General features: G+C 48.5%; 1 pseudogene across 1 annotated transcript in view; it reads left to right on the top strand.

Moving 5' to 3' along the window:
* The window catches only part of LOC311198729, a 66,009-nt pseudogene extending 48,264 nt beyond the window's left edge, over positions 1-17,745 (top strand). The window contains exons 3-5 of the transcript in view: positions 14,104-14,231; positions 15,711-15,967; positions 17,611-17,745. The product of the transcript in view is annotated as an uncharacterized misc_RNA (transcript). The remainder of the gene's footprint in view (positions 1-14,103; positions 14,232-15,710; positions 15,968-17,610) is intronic.
* Positions 17,746-18,289: the final 544 nt, after the last annotated feature.

The following is an 18,289-nucleotide window of genomic DNA, read 5'->3' as shown; positions in this document are numbered from 1 at the left end:
GAGCGGCACTCAAGGTCTCTGACTCTGAGTGGCTCAATTACATGATTTTTCCTTTTGGAGCACTGTGGCTGGTTTGAAACAGCACTGTCCTGGGGGTCCTGTAAGTCAGGGCAACCTTGACATCCCTGCTAGCCCTGCCAAGGACTCTCCCCTTCCACCCGCTGTGTAAAGGACTAGCAAACGCAGCCACTCTAGCCGGGCTTTTGTTGTTGTTGTTGTTGTTGGCACCAAAATGTTTCCAGATTGTACCTATTTTTAAACTCTTTATTGGGTCAGATCTGGACAGCTTGGAGACTTCAGCTCTTCCCTCTTTCTACCCCTGTGCACATAACTTATTGCTGCAAAGGGAAGAAATGAGCAGTAAATTTCCTCTGCCAGAACCAATCAATCTGGCACCTGTCATCAGCATCACAGCAGCTATAAAATATTTAATTTCTTAATGATGAATTGGCAGATTGTTTAAAAAAAGACAACAAGGAAACAAAGAAAAGGAAACAGACACTCACAATCTGCAGTCATACTCTTTGCCAGGCTGAGCCTTTGGAGCTGATAGCAGGAATGCATTTTTCCACCCAAGCTACCTGACAGTGCTGTCTATTCATAAACCCTGATGGTTGTTCTGGTGATGTTCCTACTCAGACAGTCCTTAGATCCTTGACTTGCCACCCTGGGGTCCCAGCACTGATTCCTGATGAGATTCAGCCTTCAGAGGAGGGTTTCTGGGAATTTTTTTTTTTTTCAGAAAACAGGAAAACAGCTTCTCAATGGCACAAATCTTCTCTGATACTGGTATAAATAAGGAAAAAGAATGACCAGGCTAGGTCAGAGCACAAATACATCCAGCCATGTATTCTCTCTCCAGCAGTGACCAACAGCGTGTGCTTTGGGAAATGTATAGGAACAGGTCTATCACACAGTGCTATTTCTCTAGCAGCCTCCAGCAGGCTGCAGCCCAGGGAGATCTCTCTAGTTTCTAGCTCTGACTGGAATTTTCTTCCACAAGCTTGCCTAGTCATTTTTTAAAGTTATGCAAACTTTGAGCATCCACAAAATCTCCACTCAAATAGTCCCACAGTTCTGCTGTATGACGCTGGGTATCTTATTTTGTTTCCAACGTATCACCTACTTAATTTAACTCGATGTTCCCAGTTCTTGCATTAAAAAGACAGTGAAAAATCATTCTCTCTTCACCTCCCATCCCTTGGACATGTTTGGCTCACAAAATAGGGAGCGGCATAAAGATGCCTGGGCTAATGGAGACAAGAATTGGTAAGTCTGTAGTGGATTTCACAGGGTTTGTCAGCTTGTGTGTGCCTGTGGATACCTTCTGCCCTGGTACCTACAGCTTGGATGGGAGCCAGACTCCTCACCTGTATCAGGGTCTGTACACAAAAGCATAAGGTGATGCTGGTGACAGTCACTGATTGAGCTGATGCAGCTGCTGTGGAAAGGGGATGGCACAGGAAGCAGGACCCAACGCTAAAGTTATATCAACTACTTGCAGGAGTTAAAAAACACATCCATGTCCCCATGTTAAGTTATACCCATTCCTCCTGCACCTCAGTAAGTCCTGTAAATACACAGGCAAGCAAACTGCCTGACCAAAGAGGTCAGTTCTGGTGGGTTTTGCTGCAAATACAGTGACATTTGGATTTTTATTTTTCTTTTCGTTTGATTAACTTCTAAGCCCTGTTCTCAGGCCTTTTTAATTATTTCACTGAAGCAACTGCAGCCTTTCAGCCAGCATAGAAAACCCTGAAAACTGGAGTTCTGAAGGCTTGCAAAACCCCCCTAAACCCCAGGGGAACGAAGAGGAAGTGAGCCTTTTTCACTTACCACCATTTATTATTTTTAAGTCGGTCTCATGACTTGAAGCGGTGACGCTCCTCGGTGGCGTGACCAAACCTACACTGTTCATCTGGGCTGGGGGAGCGCGCTGGGAAGTTTGGCAGACGCAAGTGGGTGGCTGGCAGCTCGCACGCAGTGCCTTCGTGCTGCCTCCTCTGCCTCTCCTCTCAGTGCGGGGAGTGACGGCTCCGTCAGATGTCCGTGGTGGGATCGGCTGGTTGTGGTAGGATGGCAGCGTCCAGCAGGTATTGAGGGTCGTGCAGCATCTTAGCTCACTTTACTAGGGGATAATCTGTCAGAGCCCTTGTGCTCTGTCTGTTCTGGTGATTTGTTTTAGCCCTCCTGCAGATATCGTGGGTAAATAGGTGAAAGAAAAGCTCCTGCTCACACGGGAAGGGCTTAACCTGCTTTCAAGAGGGGTCAGGGCAATTCCTGTCACTGTGGGAGTAGGGTGATGGCAAACTGCCTCTTCAGGCCTCCCCCTCCCCATTGGTTCTAGGGCAAAAAGAGTTTCTCCCAGCTCCTGGACAAAGTCTTTGGACCTCCAGAGGCTGTTTCTGTAAGCACCAAAGCACATCACACACGTAAGGGCTGGCTGCTTTGGCACAGGGATAAGATGAAATCAAAGGACAGTACTTTTGAGTCAGATAGCTCATTTCCCTGTTAACTCTGGATCTCTGTCTTCTGCAGATGGTGTTTAAAGAGAAGTTTGCTCTATTGATCCTGCCTAATATCTCCTTGGAAGTTCTGAATGGAAATCATCCTGCTTATTTCTAATCAAAGCTGTTTTTTCTCTGCCTCTGGGCCAAAACACTGCAAGAGGCTTGGCCCTTATGGGATGCTGAGCAGACATGAGGGCGCCTGCTGCATTTCCAGGCATGGGGAGAACCTCAAACCTGCCCTATTCCCACTGCCACCAGCTGCAAGGGTATGCAAGGGGTAATTAGAAAGCAGCAATCCAGCAGCTCCTAGATGGGTGGCTGCTGACTGCAGCACAGTAAGCCTGAAGTGGCATTTCTTTCCCATCTATTAAAATAGACACTGTGACCAGCAAAAAACTGGGAAGTGTGACTCAAAGTGGGGGAAGGAAGAGGGATAGGGCTGATCAGTAGCTAGACACCCACATCAGGAGAGCATCTAAGCAAAACCGCTTGCATCCCACCGTTGTCAACGTGATTCCAAATTAAACATATGCTTAAGTAGAGAAGGGGCTGAGAGAAGAGTTGGCTGTAGGAAGTTTTTGGCTCACAGTGATGGAAGGCACATGTTAAGGGTATCCGTGGGATGGACAGTGTCAGAGTTCTCTCTACAACGGTGCTTTTCTATAAAGCTTTAACAAAGAGTGTAAGGTTAAATAAGTCCTGCTTTTCTGTCTCTTTTTTTACCCCAAAATCAGCCCTGGACGCTGGTCTGAGGGCATCACTCTGCCCTTGACTCCTTGCCAGGTATGTCTGGCTGGAAACCTTCCTCCAGATGGAACAGGCTAGGACAGGTAAGGAACTGCAAAGAAGAGAGAAATGAAAATGTATGAATGCCTCTAATTTTGCTTATGCTTTCACTGTCGTTTAGACTGCTAGAAAATGAATGTAAAATATTGTGATTTCACTTTAATAACTTCTTTCATCCACTTAGACTGGCATACATTTCCTCTGAGAAGAAATTTTTGTCAGAATCTGGTTGGGGCAGATCCTTTTTTATATTACTCGATTGCAAAGAACCTACTTTCTCCCAAATATTTTTTTTTCCCATTAAAATGTAATAACCACACATAGCCAGCCACAGCCACGTACTGCAGTGAAGGGGGGTCCAGCTAGAGAGCTGTAGCGTGAGATGGAACCAGGAATATACTGGGTGCCAAGGTGGGAGCATCGCCAAAGCGAATTCTAACACCTAGTTCACTGCCTTGTTAGTTGGATTAAAAAGACAAAGTTTCTGAAAAAAAACCCAAAAGCTTTGACAGAGGAAGGGTTTTGGCAGTTTCTCCATGGGAACCCTGTCCCATCCCACCTCACCCCTCTGCTTCTCCGCTGGGCGTTGTGGGGTGGGGGGATTTACTCCCTTACCTGACCTTTTCCTAGGAAGGTCTCACTGAGGCTGTGACAACGTCCCAGGAAAACAACCACCCTCCCAGCTGCCTGCTTCCAGGGAGCAGTTTCATCAGCTCCAGGGATGTCATCTCTCTGCCCAGGCAGCACCTGGGGGGCCCATGGCAGAGGGAGGTGCCACTGGCTGGGGATGAGGATGGCTGGCAACTGGGACAGGGCTGGGATTCTCACCGTGGAGGTGGGCTCTGCTTGTTTCCCCCACAGCCATGCCAACCCGGGGTCTGCAGTGCCTGATGAGGGCAGGGAAATGGATACAGCCTGCATGGTGAGGGGCTGAAACTGGCTGCTGGGCTTTGGGGGCTGCCGTGCACTCAGTGCCATGCAGCTGAGACAGGCCTGGGGGGGCTGTATCTCTGGGGACACAGAGGCCACCGTGACTAAGGACACCTGGATGCAAGCTGGGTGGTGAGGAAGGACAATCCCCCCTTCTAGCCATGAAAAGAGAAAGTAGCAGCTGCAGCCAGTCTGTGGGAACTCAGAATGCAAACCTGTCCCCGGAGCAGCTCCAGGGGCCACTTGCTGTGGTGAGGGCAATGGCTGGGAACCTCAGAGCAGAGCCCGAAGCACAGGGCTGGACTCCAAGCTGTGGGGAACAGGGCAGGCTGGCCTGGCAGGGGTCCCATTCTGCATGGCTGCCCGGGCTGGCAGGGCAGGAGGAAAAAGCAGGGACCCCCATGCCTCATCCTGGCTGTGAGTGGCCCCATGCTCCTGCCTGCCCTCACGTGACACCAGGCCTTGTTTTCCTCTTTTTCACCCCAGAAAAGCTATTTCAGGTTATTTCATTTTGTCAGTTGGTTTCACAACCCAGCACCCCATTGCAGCTATCTGGCAGCGTGCCCTACAGTTTGCCCCCCAGCTGGCATCAGACCACACCACTATTTTTCCTACCCTCTGGTGCTTTTTAAAATTTTTTACTTCATCCTGTTTATTTTTACTTTCTTGGTGAGCACGTGCATACCCTGAGATCCTCTCCCCAAGCCTGACAGCAGATGTGGATCCACCTTCTCCTACCCACTCTGCAGGGCTTCTGCCCTGAATGGTTGGGGTTTTCTTGCATTTACTCATTTTTCCCTTGCAATTGGTCATTTTTCCTATGCAATAGCTCATTTTTTTTCCTTGCAGAATAGGTTAGGGCTTGTGCTTGCATATCTTGCTGCTTGTCTGAGGCTCACGGGGAGGAAAGGTCATAGCTGTGGAGGGCAGGGTGAATGGCCAAAGCTTTGGGCTGGAAAGCTGGCATCACAGCAATGGGAGAAAACATGACTGCCGAAGGAGGGTTTCATGTGGAGTTGTGCCTTGGAGGGGACTGGGGCAATGGGAAGGGGCAACAGGCTGTGCAACAACAGTTATTGATAGCTATCCCTGTGGAGAGGCAGTACCAATGCTGATGGCTGAGATGCAGAGGTCTGGCTCCCAAGGGACATGGCTGCAGCATCCCAAGGTGCCTTTTCCCACCAGGGAGCCAGACAGCAGCAAGCAAAAGGAACGCAGTGACACCCCGTGCGCTGTCCTTCCTGCTCTGTGTGTAGCACAGGGCTCCCCTGTCCCCAGCTCTGCTGCTGGATGACCCTTTCCCAGGTCCCCCACGTTGTGCTTGCCAGTCGCTGCTGCCGTCACCGATCGGGGCACTTCACAGCTGTCACTGTAGGTGCTGTCAAGGCATCGCAATGCCTGTTCCCAGCGTTGTTAATGAGCGCTCTCTCCCATGGAGCCACTTAACAATGTGGCACAGCACCTGCTGACAGGAGCTGAGGACCTGCCACGGCTGGAGCAGGGTTTATTAAGCAGCAAGAAGGACCTGCTGCAAAATGTCTGGAACTGGGAAATATCCAGGCAAAACAGAGGGCAAAATCCCCAATTTCCACTCCATGGCTCTGTTCTTGGGGAACCTTTGCTATTCCCCTCTGAGATCTCCCTAGCCTGCAACAGCCCTGTGTGATGTGGGGCTGATTTCAGTCCTGTGCTGAAGGGCATCGAAACTGCTGAACCATTTGGTCGCCCACAGAGCATCATGGCATGAGGTGGTGTGCATGTAGCAGTGGTGGCCACAGGACCTTCTGTTCCCGGGTGGTCAGTGCCAGGACCTGGGACATACAGGGACACAGGTTTTGCTGCCCAGTTCATCTGCCTCCTTGGCCCCCGCGAGTTTTGTCAGGCAGGAGTGTCTCTGCAGTGCGTACCTAAAGCACATGATGGCACTGCAGGAGCACAAAACCGCCTCGGCTTCCTCTGCAACTGCACTGGATTTTTAACCCCTCCGTGGAGGCGAAGCTGCTGCAGGTGCGGTGGCTTTCCAGGGACAAGGTGCGGGAGGAGGTTTAGGAGGCAGCGATGCCCAATGCTCTGCTGTCCCCAACTAGGGCAAAGCCTTGGGTCCAAGCTGCTGGCTGCTGCTGCAGGATCGCCCCATCATCTTGGGACCGGAGGAGACATAAGTACATGCCGTGCCACAACGTGGGCCTGAACGTGTGTTGTTGAGCTGACATCTTCCAAAATGCATGGTGGATGCTCTGTGAGGTGGTTCCTCACAGCTGTACATGGAGGGGTCCGTTGTTTAGGCACACGTGAGGCCATTCCCCCTTTCTGCATAGGCCCAAACAAACCTTCCCCAAAGAGACAAGCTGTGCTTAGCCAGGTGTCTGGCCAGGTAGCTCTAGGGCTAATTTGGGCAGTGGCACCTATACTTCAAGGTGCACCAAATGCATCTCCCTGGGTGCAGTGAGGAAAGCTGACCATGCCCCATTGCTGTCACGTTGTCCAGCTTCATCTCCTGGGCTCACAAAGGCAGAGAGATGGTCTTCAGATACACGCTGGTGGGAAACGAGCCCTGGTGCAGGTCTTGCATATAATATCCTGCTGGCCAGCAGCTGGGTTTTGAAAGATTGCAAGTGGATTTGTTAGTTTGCTGGTTCCTGAAGCGACTGATCCTCTAGCCAAAAACCAGGGAGAGCTGTAGAGATGAACAGAAAGGCTGCAACAGCATTTCCATATAGCACATGCTTTTTCCTGAAATAATCCCCGCAGGAGAGAAACTCTGTAAAAATATCTGGATGTGACAATCCTGGTATTTATCTGTTCTTATCTACAAAGTATTGAAGAGGTATAAACCCAGCAAGTTCTGTCCAAATTATTGCTGGATCCTGTAGGTATTGAAAGCAGTGTGATCCCCTTCATAGAGGTTGTCTTGAATTATCTGGTGGGCACACGGTGGATGGCTCTGCTTTCCCCCCCTCCTGTTGTACCCTCTGGAAAAACTTCTCTCTAGTACTTTTCCATAAGCAACAAGACATATATCCAGGAGAAGAGGGGAAGAAAAATCTCTTCCAAGAGAGAAGGACAGAGGGGGTCTGGTTCCTGCTGCTCTCATCTGTCTCTCTGGATGGAGTACTCTTTGCTTGATATCTCCCTGTTGTAAATGTGGCTGATTGATTTTCTTTCTCTTTCTTCTTTTGCACTTGTTTATTTTAATAAAGATAGATTTTTTTTATTTTCTTTTTTTTGGAAACCTAAAGCAAAATGTTCCAGTGTCTCCACCCACCCTCCAGGCACTAAGCGCTGATGGTTATTTCAGTGGTTATAATTTGATTTCTGCCTCTCCTGCTGGGCTGATGTGAGAGAAACAATATTTAGAGAAGTTGATTTTTAATTTATTTTTTTTTCTTGAACAGGGAAGGCAGAGGCTGAGGATGGTGTAGGAAGGGGGAATCAGCAAAAATGTGCTCTCGTTTTCTAGGACTTTTATTTTTTTTCCCAAGTTTGCAACGGAAAAAAAATCACAGTATAGCTCAACTAATCAATTGCTCTCTGAAGAACACAGTGCCTCATCTATTTAGGTATTTTTTGTGTTATTCTTGGTCTGCTGCAGTGATTCATTGTAGCTGCTCTATGCCAGCAATTTGAGGTTTGTAGCCTGTACCATGATAATCCCCGTTTTGCAATTGGGGAAACTGAGGCACTGAGTACTAAATTGGCTCTTTCCTTTTCAGCTCCTCTGTACAGAACAGCAGACAGCACAGGCATGAAGGGCTGACTGCCAGGATAGAGTCAGCACACACAACCCAGACCACATCTTCAGCAGCACTCAGCTCCCAATTAAGCTTAGACATAACGAGGTTTTCACCAGTGCTTAGCAGCCAGCACTTCAGTGATAGATAGTACCGAGCAGCAGATTTCCAAAGACTTCAGCTACTCCTCAGCTCTTGCAGTTTCTTAGGGAAAAGCTCGTGCATTTTGCTAAGAGGAATGGCTTTTTCTTCACCAAAATTCTGACCCTTCGTTTCTAGGCAGAGAATTAAAAACTTGTTCATCACTTTTTTCTAGTTGTTAAAGGAGTAGCATCCATCTTTCCAGTTTTTCCTCTGATTTTTCTGGTTTCTAGGAACAGGGCTAGTGATTGCTTCTGTGAATATCTGAAGATAATAGCTTTGCTAAACAATTTTTCCTCTTTTAAAATATATATCAAGATTGTCTGCTGCATAGTTTACATTTCCTGCTGTGAAGACAAATACCTTAATTAAAATGGAAGGGGGGAATCACACAGAAAAAGCCTCTGTGAAATGAATCCTAAAAGGTTTGAGAGAAGTAGAAGTGGGCAAATGAAGCCCTTGGGCAGCCAGGATGCATTCTGCATGAATGAGTGCAAACATGCACACAGGCTTTTGGGACTGTTTTGCTCAATGCAAACTGGGAAATGTTGGTGAAAGCCCCAGCTACATGAAGAATCCCAACTGCCTTTCTATCAGAGCAACAAGGCACCTTGGCTCAAGATGCTTGTCCTCCACCTCTTCCAGCTCCTGTGTGCAGGACAGGTGGAATGGCATGGCTTCAGGTGATTTGTCTTGAGAAGAAGGACATGGGATCTTCTACCTGCTTGACCCTGCCTCTATTCTTCTCTTACTAGCAAAATGTTAAATTTACCCTCCGTGGTTGCTGTGTTTGATTATGGGACTCCTTGTACCTGCTGCCCCTCCCTTGGCTTTACCTTGCCCCTGGGGAAAGCACAGCAGCAGCAAACTGCAAGAAACTCCTCCATGTGCCAGGCTGATATTAACTCTGGGGACGGATGAGAGGGGTGGGAAGCTGCAAGTATCAAATTGCAGCTCAGACCTGAAGATTTTCTCCATAAGTCTAGTTAAGAGTCTAGAGTTTGCAAGGCTACCAGGGCTTCCCATTTGATGTGCTGCCCACAGCTGGGGATCGCTGGAGCTCTCTGGCATAGAGAGAACAGCTGCCAGCCCTGGGTCTCAGAGGGCAGCCATGCTCCAGCTGGGTGGTAGTAGCAGAAGGATCGCTTGGATGGGACCTTGCAAAGGTCTTTTTCCAGGCCAGGGTATAGGGGCAAGAGGGTGGATTGAGAGCATCACAGAGCACTTCCCTCTGCTGAGCCAGGATTTGTATCTAGCTCATTGAGGATAATTAGATGATCACCATCAGATGGGTAAGCTGAGCTCTCACTTTCTGCACCAGCCCTGCAAAAGAGGAGTGTATTATTTCTGTTTTTCACCAGCCTGAACGGTCTCTTTGAGCTGTGACGCTGTCCCTATATAATTAAGGCTGTCAGTCAGACTCAGACACCTAAACACTACAAACTCCACGACTTACAAGGATTGATCACAGGACTTTACTGCTTGGCAGTCAAAGCAGCACTTTGCAGGCTCTCTTGTGTCCCTTGTTGGAGGAACAGAGGGGCTGTAGGAAGGAAACATCCCTTGTACAGTAGTTAGGTGCCTCCAGTGCTTACTGAGCATGCTAGCTGTGCCCATGGGTCTTGTGCAGGTGGTGGGATGAGCCACACAGCTCCCAATTGCTGTTTCCGGTTCAGAGCCTGCTTCTGGGGCTCAGATATGGGTGGGACCAGTGCTTGTCTGCTGCCTTGACTGGCCAGAGCATCCAGCAAAACCATGAGAGAAGGGCTTGACCCAATGCAGCTGTTCTACTCTATGCACAGGGGTCTTGGGGGTCAGCAGACAGAGATGGCAGTGGGGGGGGGGGTGACAGACACCAGTGCTGTAGGGACAGAGGCATGGCATCAGAAAGTCCAGACTTGTGGGATAGATGTGCAGCCTGCTTGCCTCTGCAAAAGTGCTGGGAAAAAGCTTATCAACCTTGGTTTTGACTGGTGGTGTCCCCAAAGTTTTGCAGGATGTGCATGGAGGCACCATGAAAGCCAGATCCACAACACGGAGGCTATTCTTCACCTTCTTCCGGAACAAAAAGCTAATGATCTGTCTCAGTGTAGGTAAAAAGACCTCAATACATGCTCTCTCCCAGCCAGCACTCACCACTATGTGCCCAGAGAAGGAGGTGTCCCTCCTGCCACTGATGCCTTCAGTGGAGAGACTCCAGAAATGGGACATGACTGAAGAGGGGAGGGAGTAGACAAGTTTATGTGAATCAGATCCACGCAGACCTAGGTGTCAGGACTTACATGGCAGCACACAGGCATCAGAATCACAGACTCACAAAGCTGGAAAAGACCTTTGAGATCATTGAGTCCAACTATACCTGCCGTATGCTAAACCATATCCCTGAGCACCTCATCTACCCGTCTGTTAAACACATCCAGGGTCAGTGACTCAACCTGCTCCCTGGCACAATAACTCTTTGGGCCTGGCCATCCAAACAGTTTTTTACCCAGCAGAGGCAAAGTTTTTTACTGCAGAGCCTGCTGTGGCAGCCAGAAGAAGCACAGGTCCTGGTCATGGTGTCTTCTCTTAGCTACATGTTAATTGCTGTAGTGTGTCTCCCCATCACTGAGCCCTGTTCTGCAAATGGTCCCACCACATGCAGCCCTGCTGTGCACGGGCTTTGCATTCATGTCTGTCACTAGCAAAGCTGAGCTTCTCCAGAGAGGCTTTAACTGTGCCTGCTTGGGGTATATTTTTAGAAAATCAAGTAATCTCGGATGTCTTTGGGGGGGTGGAGAGTAGAAATGCATCTAAAAGGTGACTTGTTTCCTAAAGTGTAAAAATCTTTTTGTGGTTTTGTTCAATTGTAAAGTGCCTTTTCCCTGGTGTCCACCCAACATGCTGCCTCTGCAGCAAGGGCAAAGGAAGAACAGCTGCTTTCGAAGGCATTCATAGAATCATAGAACGGTCTGGGTTGGAAGGGATCCTAAGTATCAAAGTGTTCCAACCCCCCTGCCACAGACAGGGCCACCAACCTCCAGCCCTGGAGCTACACAAGGTTGCCCAGGGCCCCATCCAACCTGGCCTTGAACACCCCCAGAGACGAGGCACCCACCCCCTCTCTGGGCAGCCTGTTCCAGCTCCTCACCACTCTCTCTGTAAAAAACTTCCCCCTAATATCTAATTTAAACCTTCCTTCCTTTAGCTTTAATCCATTCCCCCTTGTCCTGCCATTGTCTACCCTTCTAAAAAGTTGATTCCCCTCCTGTTTGTATGCTCCCTTCAGGGACTGAAAGGCTGCAATGAGCATCTGTGTGAGGCCTGCGGCCTGTGGGATGTGTGTGCACGGGGCTGTGGTAGGCCAGAGCAGGGTTAATGTGCTTCTGTGAAACACAAATTAAATTCCTCTGTGTGGGGGAGGTCCAGCAGTCACACTCTGATGAAAGCTGCTGTGATCTTTGCAGGATTAGGGTCCAGAGGTGGGTGTTTACCTGTGTTATGTCTATGTGTGTAGCAGCCCAGAAGTAATCGGCAGGCCCTGTGTGGTGTGTGTAGGAGGTTCAGGAGAGACCCATTGCTACAGTGCCTGCTTGCAACCTCCCTCCAAGAGTAAAAGAAACACAATTCTCATATCACCATTGAAAGGCTGGGCTTTGTCACAGAAATAGTCACTTCTGCTTAATCACCAGGATGTATCAGTGTAAGTTTAGTGAGATGGGTGCAAATGATGGAGGTCTTTTTCCCCACAGCATCTGCAGTCCCAAATTCACCTGTGTAGAGCAGGGCACTTGGGGTGGGCTGCACTCATGCTCTGAATCAGCACAGCACCTTGCTCAAGGTGAGCAGCCCTCTTCAGGACCAGAGAATTTCTCCTGTATATACATTTCTTCTTGTTTCTGTGAGCTTTTGTCCTCTGGACCTCGTATGCAAGAACCACAGCCACATCCTACTGCCTGTCTGTGGGATAACGGATCATTTTGTGCAACAGGGGCTCTTTGAAGGTCCTCACTGTTCTCTGTGACATCCTGAAGAGCTGGCAGCTATGGGGAGAAAGGAGTGAGGGAGCCCATGCTGTCGATGTGGGACTCCACAGCTACGCCGGCAGTGGGCATGGCCAGGGCGGCTGTGGGAATCAGGAGGGGGAGCCAGGCTTTGGGACTAGCCCAGCCCCACAGGGAGCCAGCGGAGGGGCCAGGGGCTTGTTCAGCTCAGGAAGTGCCATGGCCAATCCCTTCCCATCTCTGCACTGTCACCGTGCCATTCTACAGACTGATGTGAGTGATTGCTGGAGCCCTGTGAGACTTCAGTTTGTAAGCGTGTCCCCTTAGCTGCTGCCTTTACTAGGGCTCGTTACCAGGAGGCTGCGTTTCATTTTGTCTGGCCAAGGCCTCACTCAAATGCAGCCACTTGGAGGCTCCAAACTCTGAAACAGGGGCTCGTCTGCAGGTCTGATGGCTGCAGGGCTCGGGAGATGCTCTCGGGGCGGGGGGGAGAGGCCCTGTGGGCTGTGTGGTGGGGTGGTCCTGGCTGGAGTGTGGCTGCTTCTTCTGTGCCAGCCTTTCCATTGCCTTCTTCAGGTCTGTGTGACGAATTCACATGAAAGTCACACTGAGTAAGTTAACTTTTCTTCCCTTTTCTGACCTCAGTGCTACTGTGGTCTGGGGCTAGTGATGGGGGACAAGTCATTCTTGTGGAAAGATGTTGAAACCACCCACTCTGGATAAAACCTGGATGGGAAAAGTCGCACCCAGTAAGTCGCACTGGGGACCTGGAGGATTGTGTTCTGCCAGGCAGTGACTTGAAGGCAGGGCAGACAGAAACAGCACCAGTGAGGTGGGAGGTGTCTTAGCTAAACTTGAGCAGTGATCGCCTGGTACTGACTGTCACTTACAGAGTGCCTGCCTTGTGGACATCCCACAGTGCTATCGGTTTCCCGTCTCTGTCTGGAGGAATGAATGAGACTTACCTGAGGCAAATGATTTTCTAAACGCAAGTTGTTCAAGGTCCTGAACAGCTTGGCCTTACTTGGGGATTACCTTTCCAGACATCTGTTTCCACTCAAATTCCTTTATTTAAAGAACACCTTTACATGCTCTTTGGGGACAAGGGATGCTGTTCACAGGGCAGAAGTGGTCAGGAGCTGGGATACAGGACAACTTTGTCAGGAGCTCAAAACCCTATGTTTGTAGAACTCTTTAAGAGACCTCCCGAACTATCACTGATTCTCGGGACACATTGTGAGAGCCTTTAAAAAGGGTTGGTAGGAATGACCCTTGTTTCTTTTGCAGGAAGCATCTCAGTGCTTGCCAGACACACTTTAGGTGAAGAAAGCTTTTTTCTTGAAATGTTTGTTAGCCATGTCTATTTGTTTGGGGAATTTTGATGAGAGATGAATCAGTGTTTCAGTGGCTTCTCATGGGTGGAGACTGGCAGCTTGGGGTTTATGTGCAGATACACAGGAAGGGAAATAGAGATAAGTTCAGCTAACTGTTGCACAATGGCATCTTGACACCATTACAAGTGAGTCAATAGGATGATGCAATACAAATGTGTGCATAAAATGTCCCCTGAAGGACAATTGGAGAGGAAAGGATGCATTGTTGAGCTGATTGGCGTGCAACGAGGCTTTGTCATGGGTGTCACGAGCTTTGTCATGAAATAAATGAATAAATTAAATTGGAAATGTAACTGGAATCTTGCCCCTCTCTCCTCTGTGGATAAACAATGAAAGGATGAATAGTGTACAGAAAGAGGAATGACCAAAAAGGGACAGGAACTGGGGGGGGGGGCAAAACTGGCAGTAAATGAGATTTTGCTTTGACTGCTGCTTAGAAGGTGGATTCAAACAGCAGTAAGGGCTGTATTTAACAGATGTGGGTCATTTCTGGGAAGTACTTCAGAATAGTTCAGTAGCTTTCCATAGCTCTTCATTATGCATCCTGCTTCAGCTGCCCTAATGTCTGATACTGCTGTGACTGCCCCATCATCGCTAAACTGCTGCCTCTCTGAATCTCTCTTGGTAGATTTGAATCTTATTGGAAGCCTTTCCTGACCAGCAAATCCTTATACTCACTCACAGACAGACCTTTTAGAAGAGAGCTTGAAGTAGTTTTGTGGTTCCATAAGCTGCTTTTTGGGCTCCAGGACTCAGGTATTGCAATGCTCTTCCCCCAGCATTGTCATGTCTTGGACAGACACTGTGCAGCTGGAGAGCCTCATGATCATGGGGCAGCCCTGAGTGCTGCAGGGGAGATAGAAATAGAGCTGGGCACCAGGGTGGACCAGAGGAAATCTGGACTGACTGGATGGCATGCCTTTGAGAAAAGGTCATAGGCTGTGATGGTGGTGATGGGAGAAGAGTGAAGAGCTTTAACTCCAGGCTCTAACTGTGCCAGGAGGGATGGAAGGGGAAAGGCTGACAGCAGTGCCCTTGTGGATGGAGCAGGAGCCATTGTGGAAGTTATCAAATGCCAGTGGAAAGAATAAGCTGAGTGGGTCAGAACCTTTTGTCTTCTTCAGCATGAGGTACTTCAGAGCAGCTTTGGGTGCTGGTAGCGCTGGTCATGAAGTGCATGCCTTTTATGTGGAAAAAAGCCTCAGTATGGACTGGGTTTGTTAGAAGGGTGTGACAAGAGAGGTGGTTGAGTGGGCTCTCCCCTGTAAAGTTCTGCATGTTATGAAAGAATGAAACCTATGTCTAGAGCAGAAGAAAAAGGAGAGTTTGTGAGTTGGCAGTGGTGGGGCCACATTTCTTCCCTGAAGATGATGCTTCTACTTCTTGTCTTCCAGTTCTGTTTGCTTTTACCATGTTACAGCTTCTGCCATAGCAGGAGTTAGTTGCCTGGGTCCTTTGTCCCGTATGAAGGCTGGGCTGGAGATGGGTGTTGGAGGAGCTGATGTGTGAGGGAAGTAGTAGTTGTGCTGAAAGCCCTGGTCTCTGCAGCTACTCAAAGTTCTCTCTGTCAGTGCTCAACTTCACAGCCCTCTCTGCCTCTCTCTCCTGTCGCTGTTCATTTCCTCTCTCAGTAGGTTTCTCTTTCTCTCCCTTTTAAAAATGATCTTTCAAGCAGCTCTGGTACTGATGAACTTAAGCTGTGAGATTCCAGCTCCCTCCCTTTAACTTCTGTCATACCCTGATCTCTGTTCTCAGTATTGCGCTGTCCCATCTATTTTCTTTTGCTCAAACTCCACCCCAAGTGTGAAAGTTGGGCACCTCCCACAGTTCTGCCTTGATTTTCTCTCAATTTCTTTAGTGTCTTGTGTCCTCTGGCTAGCAAGATGCCTCACAAATGTTCTAGTATGTTGATGGCACTACATAGCCTAAGATAAGACCCATCTTGATAGGGTACAGCTGGTGCTCCTCTGATGCCACCCCAGCAGTTACCTGGGAACATCAAGAAGACCCTTAGGGAATGCTGATCTGACCTGGTGGAGGTACTTGTAATAATATTTTGTAATCTATTCTTTTGACAGTTTATGGTTCCAGAGGTGCATTGTGCTCTGCAATGGCTACTCCATGACTCTCACCACATTATCATAAGGTACTGAACTCTCACTAAAACCTTAACAATTAAGCAGAGGTTGAGGAGTGATAATGTGCACGCAGATTTCTTGCCTGGTAAACATCTAGGATCCATCAGCTCAGGTAATCTAATAATTTTATTGCAGTTCACTGCCAAGCACAGGCACTGCATGAGCCAGAATTTGTACTGCTCATTCACACGTTATGAAGTGGGCAAGAGAACCAGCATCCTCATCTTCTTCCCTGAATCAGCTTTGCCTAACCCTCTGGAAGATGATGACAGTGATACACTGCTGGTGTTTGTCCTGTTCAAGCCCCTGGATTTCCTCTGACTGAGGGAAGTATTGCTGAAAACAAGGAGTAAGGTTAGATATCTTTAATGAGGGTAGGTTGAAACCAGGTTATTTGTAGTGACATATTCAATAGCACTAATAATCATCTTTCAAATCTTTAATGAATGAGCTGCATCTGAGACCTTATTTTTTACTAATTAGAAAGACCACAGTCTCTGCTGCATTGCATACAGGTTTATGGGAATGAGTGGAGAAGACCAGGGAATTCTTTGTTCCTCCAAACTTTCTTGGGTCCTTCTGACCATCCAGCCAGAGCAAGGGGAAGGAAAGCCTGTTCACCAGGTGGCTAGTCCCTTCCCCTAGAAACGCCGCCTTTTACTGCATTTACTAGAAGTGTGGTCTTTCCCTGTAGTGTGGTGCTTCAGGTTTGGAGCTCCCTCCTACTCAGAAAAGAAGGACTTTTCCCCACCTGTCACAGCATGGCAGTGCTATTCCAGTCTGCCCCATCTCCTCGTGCTGTTTTGCATTCCAATCCCTTTAGTTATATTTCTGTCCATAGTTCTAGACCTCAGAAAACCCTGTTCTCTAGTGATGAGCAGCTGTGTCCTATAAGCCCTTTCATACGTGTTCCTGTGCTTTCCCTGTCTGCAGACCATTACTGATAATTAGCTAGCGTAAAATGGGAGGAATTTTGGTTGGCATTCCTTAAAACACTCTGTCCTCACAGATCTCTGGCCTGAGGCTGGCTGTTATGCCCACTGCTTCTGGAGCGCACATTTCCCCTTCACTGCATGATGGAGGATTATTTCATTAATGAATCTAATGATACTTTGTCTTTGGTCCTGATGATCTTTGTGATGATGCTGTGCAATCTTTAATTAACTTTAAGCCTGCCAGGCACTACCAGGATGTTTATAATCTGCAACAAATGCAGAAGAAGCTTGAAGGCCTGGTGTGGTAAAACAACCTTGTCCAAGGTCATGCACTGAGTCTTGGCTGGGGCTGAGATTAGATGCCAAGTCCCTGGCTGCTGAAGCAATTCCCTTAAAAAAAGTACATTTCCCTGTTAAAATGTTTGGAAAGTGCAAAGTGGGAGAACCCAGGTGAGGAATGCAAAGTGCTTGGTTAGGCTTGGGGGACCGGAGAGGAGCGTGTTCAGCTGCTCACGAGCACGGTGGCTGTGCTGCTCAGTCACAAGGCTTTCAAGGCAGCGTTTGAGTCTGTACGTGGCTGTGTTAGCTTTACGTGAGCAGAAGGCAGGTTTGTAGCACGCAGGCCAGGGACAGGAATTTAATGAGTAGATTAAAAGTGAGCTATCACATGAGGGCCGCCAGTGGGGAATGCACACAGAGGTACATGGAAGAGACAGGGATGCAGAGAGCTTGCACAGGCTCCTGCATAGATGTGGATTGTCAAAAAGTGTGCTGATTCCATCTATTTGAAGCTTTTGGATTTCTATTGAGCTCTATGTTTTATCATCCCAGAGGTTGTTTGTACCTGAGCCCTCATCTTCAGCAGCATCTTTTTATAAGATGCTCCTTGGTTGAGTTCTGGGAGTGCTGTCCACACATCTGTCCTGTTTTATTTATGTATTTTTTTTGCTATATTGAGTGTGGAAGAAGCTACTGGTCCCAGCTGCAAAGGTGTTGCTGGTGTCAGTATTGCAAAAGTATGAGTTTGAAATCCTAAACATGTTCTCTCTTTTCCCTTCCCAGAGATATGCCACCACGGGAATCATTGCTTTGAACTTAGGCCTCCAAATGTGCCAAGAGGTCAATATTGCAGGCTTTGGTTACCCTGGCAACCACGACAATACTACGCCAATACATTATTACAATAGTGGTCACTGACAGAAAAAAAGAGATAGAAAATGCCTCCCCTTCAAACTAAAATGTCCTACGCAGGGGATCCTACCAGACAAAGCTGGAGTCAAGCAGCTGAGAGGTCTTGCAGTCATCACTTGTGTTAGCCGTGGAAATTCCTTCTGCGGCATGCCAAGGAAATGTGTTGGATCATACTTTGTTCTTAGAGAGCAGCTTGGGCACAGGTGCTGGCACCTCTAAGGTGCTTTTCATCTGTCCTAGTTTGGTGATGAGGTTCCTGTGCAGTGAAAGTCCTGCTAGGGGCTGCGGGTGGAGATGGGTTGGGCAGTATGAGGGACACTGTAAGGAATAATCCATAATTTTGCCTCTCTTGTCCCTGCAGCTCTCTTGGCACAATATCACTGCTGAAAGCTGGCTGCTGAAAATGATTGTGTTGGGGGATGGATTGCTGACATAGCCAGCCCTTCCTTCCAGGCCCAGAGCTGCTGCAAGGGGGCTGTGCTGCTTTCTATCCCCTCCTGACACCACTGATGACCCCAGCTGGGCTTTGCCCTTGTTGCAGGTCATGTCC

This window comes from Gallinula chloropus (genome assembly GCF_964237585.1).
Source record: "Gallinula chloropus genome assembly, chromosome: 18".
NCBI lineage: Eukaryota > Metazoa > Chordata > Aves > Gruiformes > Rallidae > Gallinula > Gallinula chloropus.
The sequence above is the reverse complement of the archived record's forward strand: the minus strand, read 5'-3'. Positions and strand labels throughout refer to the sequence as shown.